At 46.5% G+C, this 17,688-nt stretch overlaps 1 protein-coding gene across 2 annotated transcripts in view; it reads left to right on the top strand.

Moving 5' to 3' along the window:
- The first annotated feature begins 13,890 nt into the window (after nt 1–13,890).
- The window catches only part of LOC139746336 (uncharacterized), a 448,223-nt gene continuing 444,425 nt past the window's right edge, over nt 13,891–17,688 (top strand). Inside the window, exon 1 of one of the 2 annotated variants that reach the window (XM_071657494.1) lies at nt 13,891–13,998. The gene's annotated coding sequence lies outside the window, so the exon portion shown is untranslated. Of the gene's footprint in view, nt 14,093–17,688 lie in introns of both variants that reach the window. The other variant, XM_071657493.1, reaches the window with a different exon arrangement.

Below are 17,688 nucleotides of genomic sequence, written 5' to 3'. Positions count from 1 at the left end.
TTCTTAACGCTACCTCGCTAACGCGGGAAATGGCGAATAGTAGTATGAAATCTATATATATATATATATATATATATATATATATATATATATATATATATTTATATTTATATACATTCTCTCATTTTGATAATCGTCGTTTCCCGCGTTCGCGAGGGAGCGTCAGGAACAAACTGCTTGTGTTCTGTCTTTCAGAAACTGAAATACAAATAAGGTTTAGGTTTCCAGGCGCCCGCTCCCTCCCACTGGATTAGTCGCCTTGTACGACGGTACGACCTCTAAGCACGACGGTACGACCTCTAAGCACGACGGTACGACCTCTAAGCACGACGGTACGACCTCTAAGCACGACGGTACGACCTCTAAGCACGACGGTACGACCTCTAAGCACGACGGTACGACCTCTAAGCACGACGGTACGACCTCTAAGCACGACGGTACGACCTCTAAGCACGACGGTACGACCTCTAAGCACGACGGTACGACCTCTAAGCACGACGGTACGACCTCTAAGCACGACGGTACGACCTCTAAGCACGACGGTACGACCTCTAAGCACGACGGTACGACCTCTAAGCACGACGGTACGACCTCTAAGCACGACGGTACGACCTCTAAGCACGACGGTACGACCTCTAAGCACGACGGTACGACCTCTAAGCACGACGGTACGACCTCTAAGCACGACGGTACGACCTCTAAGCACGACGGTACGACCTCTAAGCACGACGGTACGACCTCTAAGCACGACGGTACGACCTCTAAGCACGACGGTACGACCTCTAAGCACGACGGTACGACCTCTAAGCACGACGGTACGACCTCTAAGCACGACGGTACGACCTCTAAGCACGACGGTACGACCTCTAAGCACGACGGTACGACCTCTAAGCACGACGGTACGACCTCTAAGCACGACGGTACGACCTCTAAGCACGACGGTACGACCTCTAAGCACGACGGTACGACCTCTAAGCACGACGGTACGACCTCTAAGCACGACGGTACGACCTCTAAGCACGACGGTACGACCTCTAAGCACGACGGTACGACCTCTAAGCACGACGGTACGACCTCTAAGCACGACGGTACGACCTCTAAGCACGACGGTACGACCTCTAAGCACGACGGTACGACCTCTAAGCACGACGGTACGACCTCTAAGCACGACGGTACGACCTCTAAGCACGACGGTACGACCTCTAAGCACGACGGTACGACCTCTAAGCACGACGGTACGACCTCTAAGCACGACGGTACGACCTCTAAGCACGACGGTACGACCTCTAAGCACGACGGTACGACCTCTAAGCACGACGGTACGACCTCTAAGCACGACGGTACGACCTCTAAGCACGACGGTACGACCTCTAAGCACGACGGTACGACCTCTAAGCACGACGGTACGACCTCTAAGCACGACGGTACGACCTCTAAGCACGACGGTACGACCTCTAAGCACGACGGTACGACCTCTAAGCACGACGGTACGACCTCTAAGCACGACGGTACGACCTCTAAGCACGACGGTACGACCTCTAAGCACGACGGTACGACCTCTAAGCACGACGGTACGACCTCTAAGCACGACGGTACGACCTCTAAGCACGACGGTACGACCTCTAAGCACGACGGTACGACCTCTAAGCACGACGGTACGACCTCTAAGCACGACGGTACGACCTCTAAGCACGACGGTACGACCTCTAAGCACGACGGTACGACCTCTAAGCACGACGGTACGACCTCTAAGCACGACGGTACGACCTCTAAGCACGACGGTACGACCTCTAAGCACGACGGTACGACCTCTAAGCACGACGGTACGACCTCTAAGCACGACGGTACGACCTCTAAGCACGACGGTACGACCTCTAAGCACGACGGTACGACCTCTAAGCACGACGGTACGACCTCTAAGCACGACGGTACGACCTCTAAGCACGACGGTACGACCTCTAAGCACGACGGTACGACCTCTAAGCACGACGGTACGACCTCTAAGCACGACGGTACGACCTCTAAGCACGACGGTACGACCTCTAAGCACGACGGTACGACCTCTAAGCACGACGGTACGACCTCTAAGCACGACGGTACGACCTCTAAGCACGACGGTACGACCTCTAAGCACGACGGTACGACCTCTAAGCACGACGGTACGACCTCTAAGCACGACGGTACGACCTCTAAGCACGACGGTACGACCTCTAAGCACGACGGTACGACCTCTAAGCACGACGGTACGACCTCTAAGCACGACGGTACGACCTCTAAGCACGACGGTACGACCTCTAAGCACGACGGTACGACCTCTAAGCACGACGGTACGATCTCTAAGTACGACTGTACGATCTCTAAGCACGACAGTATGACCTCTAAGCACGACGGTACGACCTCTAAGCACGACGGTACGACCTCTAAGCACGACAGTACGATACGACCTCCAGGCACGACGGTACGACCTCTAAGCACGACGGTACGACCTCCAGGCACGACGGTACGACCTCTAAGCACGACGGTACGACCTCTAAGCACGACGGTACGACCTCTAAGCACGACGGTACGATCTCTAAGCACGACTGTACGACCTCTAAGCACGACGGTACGACCTCTAAGCACGACGGTACGACCTCTAAGCACGACGGTACGACCTCTAAGCACGACGGTACGACCTCTAAGCACGACGGTACGACCTCTAAGCACGACGGTACGACCTCTAAGCACGACAGTACGACCTCTAGGCACGACGGTACGACCTCTAAGCACGACGGTACGACCTCCAGGCACGACGGTACGACCTCTAAGCACGACGATACGTAGGTACGATCTCCAGGCACGACGGTACGACCTCTAAGCACGACGGTACGACCTCTAAGCACGACGGTACGACCCCTAAGCACGACGGTACGACCTCTAAGCACGACGGTACGACCCCTAAGCACGACGGTACGACCTCTAAGCACGACGGTGCGGTCCCTAAGCACGACGGTGCGATACGATCTCCAGCCACGACGGTACGACCTCTAAGCACGACGGTACGGTCCCTAAAGCACGACGTTATGGCCCTTAGCACCATCAGAGCGAGTGGTCACGGCAGGTGTTTGTGGACCTGAGTCTTAAGGGTTGTAGATGGAGGGAAAGACAAGTGGTGGAAGAGCACTCCTCCTCTTAGCTGTTCAAAGATGGAGGTACCATAACAGTCAGGCCTTGAGTGGCTGTTCTCCACACAGAAACTGTAGGAAGCAGCAGCCAGGGGTGTGTCTCAGGGGCTCAGGCGTTGTATAAGTGCTGAGACTCATGTCGACAGCTCACGAGAACAGTGGCCAAAGTAATATCTGTCAGAGAGAGAGAGAGAGAGAGAGAGAGAGAGAGAGAGAGAGAGAGAGAGAGAGAGAGAGAGAGAGAGAAAAGAGAGTAGGGGATAAGACAGACCCTTGAAGGACACCACCGCGTCACCATCAACTCGCCGCTCTGATACCCGGGCATTAGCACATCCCTGGACGGTGTGTGCTCGCCACCTGGTACTACATGCTAGCCACTGCGTCGCTTTCGTGCCTGATGCTTCAGCGAGTGTGGCAAATTGGATATTGTTATCGATGATTTAGTGTGGTAGAATTGATGATGAAGTCGATATAAACATCACAGCATCGACATTTCGTGTGATGTTATCTCATAGCTGATATATATATGTATTTTTTTTTCATAAATCAGATTATGTATCGTGTTTCAGCGTTGATATGTTGTAGCTTTGATATCGTCTTGTAGCTTTGATATTATGTTGTAGCTTTGATATCATGTTGTAGCTTTGATATCATGTTGTAGCTTTGATATCATGTTGTAGCTTTGATATCATGTTGTAGCTTTGACATCATGTTGTAGCTTTGATATCATGTTGTAGCTTTGATATCGTCTTGTAGCTTTGATATCATGTTGCAGCTTTGACATCATGTTGTAGCTTTGATATCATGTCGTAGCTTTGATATCATGTTGTAGCTTTGATATCATGTTGTAGCTTTGATATCATGTTGTAGCTTTGACATCATGTTGTAGCTTTGATATCATGTTGTAGCGTTGATATCGTCTTGTAGCTTTGATATCATGTTGCAGCTTTGATATCATGTTGTAGCTTTGATATCATGTTGTAGCTTTGATATCATGTTGTAGCTTTGATATCATGTCGTAGCTTTCATTATCTATTTAGCTGTAGTCTTGATAATCTCTTGCGTTACAGTTTTGTAGTTTACTCGTAAAGGAAAACCAAACTTTTGCGCTGTGCTGTACTAGTGAAGGCAAAAGCGTTAAGACTGAAGGCATACTTAATGCGTTTGGTAAATTAGCGGAAAGATTGCCCAAGAGTATATTGCTTCGTGGGTGATAAAAGACGCTTATGGCGAATCAATGCTGGGGAGACGAGAGAGAGAGACGAGAGAGAGAGAGAGAGAGAGAGAGAGAGAGAGAGAGAGAGAGAGAGAGAGAGAGAGAGAGAGAGAGAGAGAGAGCAGACAGACAGACAGACAGAGACAGACAGAGACAGACAGACAGACAGACAGACAGAGAGAGAGACAGAGACAGACAGAGAGAGAGAGAGAGAGAGAGAGAGAGAGAGAGAGAGAGAGAGAGAGAGAGAGAGAGAGAATAGAAAAAAAAACTTACTGGTAAAAAGAAATGTTATTCTAACTAACTTCCATGAAGTGTGATGAAGTAAGTACTCGTTGTTGTGAACTGTATATCTGGGCAGAAACCGAACGTGAGGTGAGGGAATCCACCCTAGCATTGGTTTGAGCTTCAGAGAATAATAATGTCACGCCTTTGATATTGTAGATGATAGAGACGGAAAACAGATGATGGAATGATGATAAAGATATGAGGTTATGAAGATCAATAGGAAACACTCAGATTGGGAAAATACGAAGACCTACTCTATCAATGGAGGTCTGGGAAGATTCGAAGGCAGAATATTCGTGTACGAGTTACAGACAAACAACAGATTTTGATGCATGAACATCTTGGAAGCTGATATGTTCCCCTGAGTTGCGTAGAACAGCGATAACAGTTATAATCAGTCGTCCAGACGCTTTCATAAATGATAATTTCTATAGTGGAGATTTATTCAAGGTCTGTAAATCAACTTTATGGCCTCCGAGGCTTGGAATATATCTAGATATTTTTAGATATTTCCATAGACTTTGTTCTTTAAGGTGACAGAGATGATGAGTTGTGGCACTCCTCTGCTAATGACTTGAGAGAAATTGTGGAGTCTTGCTGGTGGGGGAGGCACGTCTTCTGGAACTGGTGTTTAGAGAGAAGGAGGGAAGGGGTGGCATTGGTATCTGGGGAAAGGGGGAGGGGGTAATTTCCGCTTAGTAAAATTACTAGTCGAAATAACTCTATAAGGTTTGCGAGACTTCCTTACGTGTTGCCTCGTCTCTCAACCTCATAGATAAATGACCATACAACCTTATGAACCTCCCCCCACCCCGAACCCCTTATTATACAAAGGTTCTTGCATCTTCAAGACTGCACTTCAATCAGGAGCAGTGACATGATAGTCTCCTGTGAAGCTCAGCTGTTTCAGTCTCCCATATCACTGTACTTCAGTGGATTAATGGGATTTCCTTGTGATGTGTTATCGTCTTATATAGCTTGGGTGTTTCGGGACCTCTGTGAACTCGCGGGGGATGGAGGGTGAAGATGACGGAGGAATTCAAGCAACGCCAGCCCACTGTGGGCCCTCCTTCCCGAAGCTGATCGTGGTCGTGGAGGTTAAATAAGAGACTCACATTGTAATGTACGTGTCCCTACTGTGGTTCCTTGGGGGGGAAAGCTGATGGTTTACGACGAGGTGAGTGTAGCCCATGGGAACGCCAGATGAGAGAGAGAGAGAGAGAGAGAGAGAGAGAGAGAGAGAGAGAGAGAGAGAGAGAGCCTCATTGTGAGTGTAGCCCATGGGAACGCCAGATGAGAGAGAGAGAGAGAGAGAGAGAGAGAGAGAGAGAGAGAGAGAGAGAGAGAGAGAGAGAGAGAGAGAGAGAGCCTCATCGTAATGAGGTTATCAGCTCGAGGATAACAACAGTACGCTGAACTCCTACTTTGTTGCATTCACGAGTGGCCCAGGGTCGAGGGTATAGGTTCGAATCCTGGTTGCAGTCTGCAGTCAACCCAGCTGTTCATCCTCCCATACGGGTTTGCCCTTATGTTGCCCTTGTGTGTATGTACCATGTGTTTACTCATGTATGTACACACACACACACACACCCACACACACACACACACACACACACACACACACACACAGACACACACACACACTCTCTCTCCAGCCGAGGGGAGGATGAACACCTGGGTTGGGTGTAGGCCGACTGCCACGCCGAGGATTCGAACCCTTGTGGATCCGACCTCGGACTGGCCCGTGGTGACGCGTGGTCGGTAACGCTAACATTCATACAACGGAGGCTCGTGTGTGTGTGTGTGTGTGTGTGTGTGTGTGTGTGTGTGTATGTGTGTGTGTGTGTGTGTGTGTGTGTGTGTGTATGTGTGTGTGTGTGTGTGTGTGTGTGTATGTGTGTGTGTGTGTATGTGTGTGTGTGTGTGTGTGTGTGTGTGTATAGGTCATGGATGTATACGTGTTTGTCTGTATAGACGCTGTATAAGTGAGTAAATCGTTGCGGTTCACCCCTAACCTCACTCCAGTAGTTGGGAGGTTCAAAAGCGTCGCTCATTAAGTGCCTCGTTAAGCTAATGACCCTTCTGCTCCGGTGATTATCTCCTGTTACTACCGTGTTCCCCACAGTGGCTGTAATTCGCAGTTTTCGCTCCAGTTCGCATAAATGGAATTACTGTCAAAAAGATATCTTGTATTTTTCGTACTTAGGGTTCTGCAGTGTTACGTAAGACAGGGCTATGTGTAACAGACACACACACACACACACGGCTCCCAGCCGTGGAGCTGTTAGCATTAATGACGTTGAGTCACCATGAGGAGGCAAGGCTGAGGTCGAACTCACATGGGTTCGAAATCCTGGGATGGACAGTCGGCCTATACACAGCCCAGGTGTTCATCCTCCCTTCGGGGCTGGTCGATGACCAGGTACTTAGCTTAGGCTGAGGTGTATATATGTACAAACATAGGAGTAAAGACAAGATATATATATATATATATATATATATATATATATATATATATATATATATATATATATATATATATATATATATATATATGTCTGTGGGGAGCTGGATGTGGATAGGGAGCTGTGATTTCGGTGCATTACACATGACAGCTAGAGACTGAGTGTGAACGAATTTGGCCTTTTTTGTCTGTTCCTGGCGCTGCCTCGCTGGAGGGGGAATGGTATTTCTTGTGTGGCGGGGTGGCGACGAGAATGGATGAAGGCAGCAAGTATGGATATGTACATGTGTATATATGTATATGTCTGTTTATGTATACGTATGAATACGTTGAAGTGTATATGTATGTATATGTCTGTGTGTGGGCTTTTATGTATATACATGTGTATGTGGTTGGGTTGGGCCACTCCTCGTCTGTTTCCTTGCGCTACCTCGCTAACGCGGGAGACGGCGATTAAGGATAATAAATATGAAAAAATAAAGGTTAAGAGACGGGGCGAGACGAGTGTAAAATTACCTCCCCCTAAAGGCTCTCCTTCACACACGCCCCTCGCCCCTTATAGTCTCCCCAACACACAAACAACTCTCCCCAAAATGGCTCCCCACCACACACGTCTCTCTCCCCATAAAGGCCCCCCGCCACACACGTCTCTCTCCCCATAAAGGCTCCTCACCACACACGTCTCTCTCCCCAAAATGGCTCCCCACCACACACGTCTCTCTCCCCAAAATGGCTCCCCACCACACACGTCTCTCTCCCCAAAATGGCTCCCCACCACACACGTCTCTCTCCCCATAAAGGCTCCCCGCCACACACGTCTCTCTCCCCATAAAGGCTCCCCGCCACACACGTCTCTCTCCCCACAGTGGCTCCTCACCACACACGCCTCTCTCCCCAAAATGGCTCCCCACCACACACGTCTCTCTCCCCATTAAGGCTCCCCGCCACACACGTCTCTCTCCCCACAGTGGCTCCTCACCACACACGCCTCTCTCCCCAAAATGGCTCCCCGCCACACACGTCTCTCTCCCCACAGTGGCTCCCCCGCCACACACGTCTCTCTCCCCACAGTGGCTCCCCCACCACACATGCCTCTCTCCCCACAATGGCTCCCCCGCCACACACGCCTCTCTCCCCACAATGGCTCCCCGCCACACACGTCTCTCTCCCCACAGTGGCTCCTCCGCCACACACGCCTCTCTCCCCACAGTGGCTCCCCCGCCACACACGCCTCTCTCCCCACAATGGCTCCCCCGCCACACACGCCTCTCTCCCCACAGTGGCTCCCCCGCCACACACGCCTCTCTCCCCACAATGGCTCCCCGCCACACGCACTCAGTTCGACCAGTCAGCCGGATTCCACATGCCACACATTGAGCCTCCCTCCCCCAGTGTACCGTTCATTTCAGTCGGTGTGGGGCGACATGGCGTCGTCTCCATTCGATGGAGATGAATTCATTTTGCTGGGTGTGTGGGCTGTGGCTACGTGGAGGAAGAGGGGAGAAAATAAGTGATAATAAAAGGCCAAGGAATTGGGTCTTAAAAGGAATGTTTGTTTCTATGTTGAGACGGCGTGAGCAAAGGAATGCTGTCTGTCTATCTATCTATTTATCTATTTATCTATCTATCTATCTATCTATCTATCTATCTATCTATATATATATATATATATATATATATATATATATATATATATATATATATATATATATATATATATATATACATATATATATATATATATATATCTTTCTTTTCTTTCAAACTATTCGCCATCTCCCGCGTTAGCGAGGTAGCGTTAAGAACAGATGACTGGGCCTTTGTGGAATATCCTCACCTGGCCCCCTTCTCTGTTCCTTCTTTTGGAAAATTAAAAAAAAAAACAAGAGAGGGGAGGATTTCCAGCCACCCACTCCCTCCCCTTTTAGTCGCCTTCTACGACACGCAGATAGATAGATAGATAGATATATCCTATCCTAATCCAGTACCCAATTCATCGACCAACCTTTAGCGAAAGATGAACAGCTGGGTTGACTGTGGACCGACTGCTGCGATCAGGATTCGAACCTATGCGCTCGACCCTGGGATGCCCGTGAATGCATCACACTCAGCAACGCTAACCGTTACGGAAGGTCCATATTTCGTGTACTTCGTCCACGTTACCGTCACTACGACAGACAGCCACCCCCCACGAAAACAATCCCCTCAGTGAGCATAACAGCGCGCAGAACACACCCACACACGCACCGACCAGCCTGCGCACTCCTGCTTGCACGGACCCAGACTTCACGCAGCGCCAGTACTCACACAACCCAAGCCACCGCTGGCCCACGCAAGCCTTCTTACCGCGCCAATTGGCCCGTGGAAATGTGTTAACCCACGCGAACTGACAAGGCCGTACCAAGCGTGTGTTGAGGGAGTTTAACATACGTAATTACACTTCTTAATAATCATTATCACTAGGGGAGGTACTAAGATTAACATTTCGGACTTACAATGTAATGTTTATGATTATTCAAGTCATGATTTACTTTACGCTTTTGTACCGCAGGCGGTCGAGGGAATTTGATTAATCCATAATTTTTTGATATGGTCTCCACTCTCTTACTTAATAAGGTCTTAGCTCGTGATATTAGTTGGTCATGCTGGTTTCACACTGTGCTAACTAGCAATTAGAAGTGTGATATGGTTCTTATAGTATAAGAACGGGACAAGAATCAAATGCTTTGTTTAATCACGTTAAAAACTATGATCATTGTATTGACTGGAGTAACGCCATCTCAGTTATTAACCCTAACTCTATTACCAAGAGAAATATCATTGAATCTTCTGTTATTAAATACACAAAGAATTATAATCTTAATGTTAGTAATGGTCTATACAAATTAGATAACTTTATTGTTGATAAAATTTGTAAAATGATAAGTTTATGAACGCTCGTTGTATGTTTTGGACAATCACATGTTTACCAAATGGCGTCCTAGCTACGTCTCTTCGATGTATATCAACTGACTGTTTATTTCTCTCTTGTGTCTCCCCTGATGATGTGATTATTACACGAAAGTGCACTTGGGAACTTATCGTGTTTCATTTTCCCCGTGGACTCATAGGAATATATATATATATATATATATATATATATATATATATATATATATATATATATATATATATATATATAAACTTACACACACACACACACACACACACACACACACACACACACACACACACACCTCAGTCTAAACTACGTACCCAATTAACGTCTAGCTCCGAGGGGACACCTGGGTTGGATGCTGGCCTATTGCCCAGCCCCGGGACTCAAACCCGGACGTGCCCGTGCGGGACTCATGGTCAGCAACGCTACCCACTACACCCCGGAAGTCCATATCTTCCCTCTTCATATTCTCGAGAAAATACCCGTTTTACGGGGGTTAAGATCAGGTCTTAGGAACAGATATTTTTGAGTCAAAAAAAAAAAAGGAAATCGATTGATATACATACTTATATTCTTGGTATATTAGGCATTTTTTCACGGAATAATAGGTCTAGGCATCTGCAATACCCTGCCCGTAATTGGAATCCATATTGTTTTCTGGTTGAAGTAGTCGCTGACGATTTGGGTCGTCCGCTCCAGCAGCCGCGCCCGGTGCGTTTTCTCCCTCGAGCTCAGCTCCTCGTTTGTGCGCGCCACTTGACCGCCTTCGGTTTACATCCGCCTTCAGCGCTGCTCCCTGGTAGCGTTGGCTCGTCCGCCCGCTGAGACACACACACACACACACACACATCTTCGTGGAACACACACACACACACGTTTATTGTGCAATGGCTTTCCCAGGTCCCTAATGTACTAACGTTATTTCTCCCATCTGTTTAATCTTATGTATGCTTGCATGGTTTAAGATTACATCACTGTATACTTCCAGGGTTTGAAATTACATTATACTTCTAGGGTTTAGAATTACATTAGTGTATATTTGCAGGAATAAAAGTTTCTTCTGTATCCTTTCAGGGTTTAAAATTACATTAGTTTACTGTTAGGGTTTGAAATTACATCACTGTACTTTCAGGGTTTAGAATTACATTACTGTCTACTTTCAGGGTTTAGAATTACATTGCTATACTTTCAGGGTTTAGAATTACATCACTGTTCACTTTTGGGGTTTAGAATTACATTACTGTGCTTTCAAGGTTTAGAATTACATCACTGTTTACTTTCAGGGTTTAGAATTACATCACTGTTTACTTTCAGGGTTTAAAATTTCATCACTCTATACTTTTAGGGTTTAAAATAACATTGCTGTTTACTTTTGGGGTTTAGAATTACATCACTGTATACCTTTAGGGTATACTTTCAAGGCGTAGAACCACGTCACGTAGAAGTAATTTCACACATCTTCCAAGGATCATTAATTTTGTTTTCCATGCGCATCAAGCATGGCGGGCGTCTGGCGACCGGAATCCACTTTTTGGTCATACACTTATGGGGACGCGTCATGCGTCTCATTGGCCCAGGTCGACGCGCGGTATATGACCGTGAATTTTCGTCGCACGAGACGGAAGCATTTCTTGTAAGCGTCGTTTTCTTAGGTATCTCGCCTCTTAAAATCTTCGTCTTCAGTTCTTCCTTTACCATAATACATCACATGTGCTCTCTCTCTCTCTCTCTCTCTCTCTCTCTCTCTCTCTCTCTCTCTCTCTCTCTCTCTCTCTCTCTCTCTCTCTCTCTCTCTCTCAGTGGCCTTGGATGCCTTAGTTCTCGTTGCGTCTGGACGATGTCGTCGGCGGATTTCGATGTGGCATGCAACCCAAGGACGAGGGGATTCTCCTAGTGGCAGGAGGTGACGGTGGCGGGGATGGTGCCGTGGCTCCTTTTCCGAACTGCCGTTTCAATGTCTAGTTACAAAGAGAGCAGTAGTGTTAGTGAGCGCCTCTTGATATGTGGGGTAGGTAGGACTAAGAATGATATTGCATGCCTTTTCCTGAATACCTTTTTTTCTGTTTTTTCCTTTTAAGTAGCTCTTCCTGTGTGATGGAGAGAGAGAGAGAGAGAGAGAGAGAGAGAGAGAGAGAGAGAGAGAGAGAGAGAGAGAGCGGAGTTTCCAAAGCTAAGAGCAATGACAGGGTTAGTCGACGTGGTCCCATACAACGGGTGCATCAACCAGGACGTAGTTAGTAGGGAAAAGGAAGCAGAGCTCCGATGGTACTTCGCCTGTGAGGGACTGTATGGTAGTGGCGATGGTACCCAGCCTGTGAGGGACTGTATGGTAGTGGCGATGGTACCACCGCCGGTGAGGGAGTGTATGGTAGTGGCGATGGTACCCCCGCCTGTGAGGGAGTGTATGGTAGTGGCGATGGTACCCCCGCCGGTGAGGGAGTGTATGGTAGTGGCGATGGTACCCCCGCCGGTGAGGGAGTGTATGGTAGTGGCGATGGTACCCCCGCCGGTGAGGGACTGTACTTCGAAGTGAGGGAAAACACAAGGTCTTCTTCCTGTCATGTCTTTAGCATCGTCAGAGGTGCGTCTGATCATTCATTCTACGTCTGAGAACAACAGTAATACATTTAAGGCTCACCTTGAGAAGGATTTTCTTTTTTTATTCGATATACATATAGTAAGAGTGTGATGGATCCAAAAGCAAGGTGTAGGTAATGTATTTAGAGTGAGGTGGGTTTGGACGTCAAGGACGCACACTAGAATGTATGCCAGAGACAGCAATTTTTCGAGAGCGACATAGAAAGTGTAAGGGAACATAAGGTTGTTTGAATGAGAAGGTAACGGGAATGTATTAGTACAGTGGCTTCTCCTTAACGAAGAGGCGTTCGCGCAATAGGAATACAGTAGCTTGTCCTTAACGAAGAGGCGTTCGCACAATAGGAAGTAAGTAATGTCGGTTCGTTCGGGAAGTAAGTTGTTCGTGGGTTACTACCCACCTTATTGTGATGGGTACGCAGGGAGGTGGCCTCACGCGCTCTGAATCTTGAGAGGGGAGGAAAGAATTGTGATATTGGTGGCAGACCTGAGCTGGGGGAGCTGGTCGGGGTCTTCCAACACCACTGTAAGGGATGATCATTGGCGAGGCAGCGTTTAGCCGAGGTTAGAAAGAGACAAACCATTTTAAACGTGGCTCCTCGCGCGAGGCAGTGTGAGAGACAGAGTAACTATGAAAGAGGCAGTACTTGGCGTTACCGAGGCAGTGGCAGGCAGAGAAACACCATTGGATATGGCAGTAGTGGAGATTGCTGGTTTTTTCTAACGAAGACATGTGCTGGCTAACGTTAGACATGAATTCGTGGACACGGTAGCTGTAAAGGGAGAAGGCATCAGGTCGTGGTAGAGTTTACCATTTTACGAGGGAGTGGTGGTGAAAGGGAAGCCGATACTTAGTGAGGGAGAAAGCACGAGACGAGGGAGAGATATGGTGGTCGAGAGACACCACAACGAGACACGTCACTGAAAGCACTTAAAAGTTTTAGAAAAAAAAATTTCAGCCTAGACTCGAGCGAAGCCGCGTCGGTGACAATGAACCGATTAGAAAAAAATATGTATGTTGAGGAATAAGATCACTAAAGAGCACCGTTTTGAGATAAAAGATTACTCAGTGAAGGACTGAGGAAAATAATTAATCTAATTACCTTGTGGATGATAAAGCACGGGTGAGGGTGGATAGGGTGGAGGTGAGGTGGAAGACGGGGGTTGGCGGAGGGGGGAGGTTGGTTCGTCAGCAGAGCATCCAGCTGCTCACAGTTGGAAGGCCAGTCTGGCTTCAGCCGCCGTTGGGTATGGGTGTTGCACGATCGCCTCTCCCGTCCCCAGCTGCGTGAAGAAACTTTAACTGGTTCTCTCTGTTAACCCCGCCAGCCCCGTGAGGAGATCAATATTGTTGTTATATATTGCCAGTATTTCTTCTTGTTGCCACATCCACCTGTCTTCGCTGGAGTAAATTTGCGACCTCGAAGGTGCTTTTATATATATATATATATATATATATATATATATATATATATATATATATATATATATACTTACCCTGAAAAATTTTGCGTTGTTTATTTGCATGGAATGATGTGGGTATCATTATCTTGTTGCCTTCCATTGCTTGAGGCTTGATGTAGTAGTTGGTTAAATAGTATGAGTTTGTGCGAATGCTTATCCAGTTCAGAATATATATATATATATATATATATATATATATATATATATATATATATATATATATATATATATATATATATATATATATTAATTTCATTATTAAGCATGTTAATCAAATCACGTTATTTCAAATGTTTCACTCGACACAGACGAACAGGAATTAAGTACAATGACTCGATGAAAATTATATGCGAATGATCACATTACATTACAGAATGGTTACAGAGAAGAAAATCGAGTGACAACTTTGTAAGACGCGAGTGTCTCATGTTCTCTCTAGAATTAAGTGGATGTGCTGTGTAGCTGTACCGATTTTGAAGTGTTTGTGCACTGTGTGTACGAGGCCTCCTTTCTATCACCTTTGAACCGATATTAGATTTGAGACTGGAAATGTTTTATCTTTTGGCAGTGAAAAATAGCTGTTTTGTGTTCGCGTGTGTGTGTGTGTGTGTGTGTGTGTGTGTGTGTGTGTGTGTGTGTGTGTGTGTACTCGTTTGCTTGGCTATGTGTCTCCAGTTTCCAGTTCAGTAGAGTTTAATCACAGGATGGAAGTCGTAGTGATGTTTTCAAGCGTAGATCAGACACTGACCATATGATGATGCTAGTGCAGGTTCTTTTCAGGGTTTTATATCTGTATATATTTACTTATACTTTGTCGCTGTCTCCCGCGTTAGCGAGGGAGCGCATGGAAACAGACGAAAGAATGGCCCAACTCACCCACATAACACATGTATATACATACACGTCCACACACGCACATATACATACCTATACATTTCATCGTATACATATATATATATACATACACAGACATATACATATATACACATGTATATAATTCATACTTGCTGCTTTTATTCATTCCCGTCGCCACCCGCCACACGAAATGACACCCCCCCCCCTCCCTCCGCACGCGAGCGAGGTAGCGTTAGGAAAAGACAACAAAGGCCACATTCGTTCACACCCAGACTCCAGCTGTCATATATATATATATATATATATATATATATATATATATATATATATATATATATATATATATATTTTTTTTTTTTTTTTTTTTTTTTTTGCCGCTGTCTCCCGCGTTTGCGAGGTAGCGCAAGGAAACAGACGAAAGAAATGGCCCAACCCACCCCCATACACATGTATATACATACGTCCACACACGCAAATATACATACCTACACAGCTTTCCATGGTTTACCCCAGACGCTTCACATGCATATATATATATATATATATATATATATATATATATATATATATATATATATATATATATATATATATATATATATATTCATATATATTCATATATATAAAGCATCAAATCTATTCCACTAAATCCAATCACGTTAATGAGAGTTCGTATTTATCGTGGACACACACACACACACACACACACACACACATATCACTGAGGCATAGTAACTTCTGCCACTTACGTGGGGCTTTTTGGAACGCCAACCACTCGGTCACTTGCTGCCCACGACAGTGATATAGCTCTTTCATCACAAGTAGTCGAATGCCCTTCGTTTCCTATACAGGAACATTACGATCACCACGGGCCATGTCCCACGAGGCAGACAGGATCCAGCAGTAATGTTCAACTGATCATCCGCCACGAACCTGGAGACATAAGACATTGTAATAAGACGGAGGAATACAAAGGAACTGAAACAACGGTAGACCACTGGGTCCTAACGAGGCAGGTTGTGGTAGTGCAAGAGATCAGAAGTTCCTAGGTTAGTATGGTGAGAGTAGAAACACGTACGGGTATTTTTCAAAGAGTGATTAAGGTAGCGCAAATAGCGTCAGTTGTTGATTTGAAGCGAGATATTCATCGAGTCTATTTCTCCGTTTATTTATGGGTTCTAACGAGGCAGGTTGCGATAGTACAAGAGATCAGAAGTTCCTAGGTTAGTATGGTGAGAGTAGAAACACGTACGGGTATTTCAAAGAGTAATTAAGGTAGCGCAAATAGCGTCAGTTGTTGATTTGAAGCGAGGTATTCATCGAGTCTATTTTTACACTTATATATGGTAACGTCTTTCAACCACTCTTGTATGTCAATCGTTTCATATTTCTAACGTTCTCGCTGAAGGAATTAAACTTCGCCTCACTCGAGGTAAAACGTTTGCCCACGAGTTTCTATCCCGTTCCACGAGTTTGCCTTGCGTTCGCCTGAAGCTTCAGACTTTTAGTGTCTCTTGTGGAATTATTTCCAAACGTAATATCATCTGCAAAATTCGATATCTCACAATACAGCTTATCATTAGTAAACGCTCATACATAACGTGAAAAGAGAACTGGTCCTCAGACTGATCCTTGCAGCACACCACTTGTCACGTCTAACTGGTCCCTAGACTGATCCTTGCAGCACACCACTTGTCACGTCTAACTGGTCCCTAGACTGATCCTTGTAGCACACCACTTGTCACGTCTAACTGGTCTTCAAACTGATCCTTGTAGCACACCACTTGTCACGTCTAACTGGTCCCTAGACTGATCCTTGCAGCACACCACTTGTCACGTCTAACTGGTCCCTAGACTGATCCTTGCAGCACACCACTTGTCACGTCTAACTGGTCCCTAGACTGATCCTTGCAGCACACCACTTGTCACGTCTAACTGGTCCTCAGACTGATCCTTGTAGCACACCACTTGTCACGTCTAACTGGTCCCTAGACTGATCCTTGCAGCACACCACTTGTCACGTCTAACTGGTCCCTAGACTGATCCTTGCAGCACACCACTTGTCACGTCTAACTGGTCCCTAGACTGATCCTTGCAGCACACCACTTGTCACGTCTAACTGGTCTTCAAACTGATCCTTGTAGCACACCACTTGTCACGTCTAACTGGTCCCTAGACTGATCCTTGCAGCACACCACTTGTCACGTCTAACTGGTCCCTAGACTGATCCTTGTAGCACACCACTTGTCACGTCTAACTGGTCCCTAGACTGATCCTTGCAGCACACCACTTGTCACGTCTAACTGGTCCCTAGACTGATCCTTGCAGCACACCACTTGTCACGTCTAACTGGTCCTCAGACTGATCCTTGCAGCACACCACTTGTCACGTCTAACTGGTCCTCAGACTGATCCTTGCAGCACACCACTTGTCACGTCTAACTGGTCCTCAGACTGATCCTTGCAGCACACCACTTGTCACGTCTAACTGGTCCCTAGACTGATCCTTGCAGCACACCACTTGTCACGTCTAACTGGTCCTCAGACTGATCCTTGTAGCACACCACTTGTCACGTCTAACCATTCTGGGGCTTGACCAGTTATTGCTACTTTATTTACGACCAGTCAATCAATTTCCTCATCACTGAAGCGCAGGCCCATCTGTACCATGTAACTAAGGACCTGTGTGCATTTCCTAACTTATC

The sequence above is a fragment of the Panulirus ornatus genome, chromosome 64 (assembly GCF_036320965.1).
Source record: "Panulirus ornatus isolate Po-2019 chromosome 64, ASM3632096v1, whole genome shotgun sequence".
Classification (NCBI taxonomy): Eukaryota; Metazoa; Arthropoda; class Malacostraca; order Decapoda; family Palinuridae; genus Panulirus; species Panulirus ornatus.
This window is presented reverse-complemented; position numbering and strand designations above follow the sequence as displayed.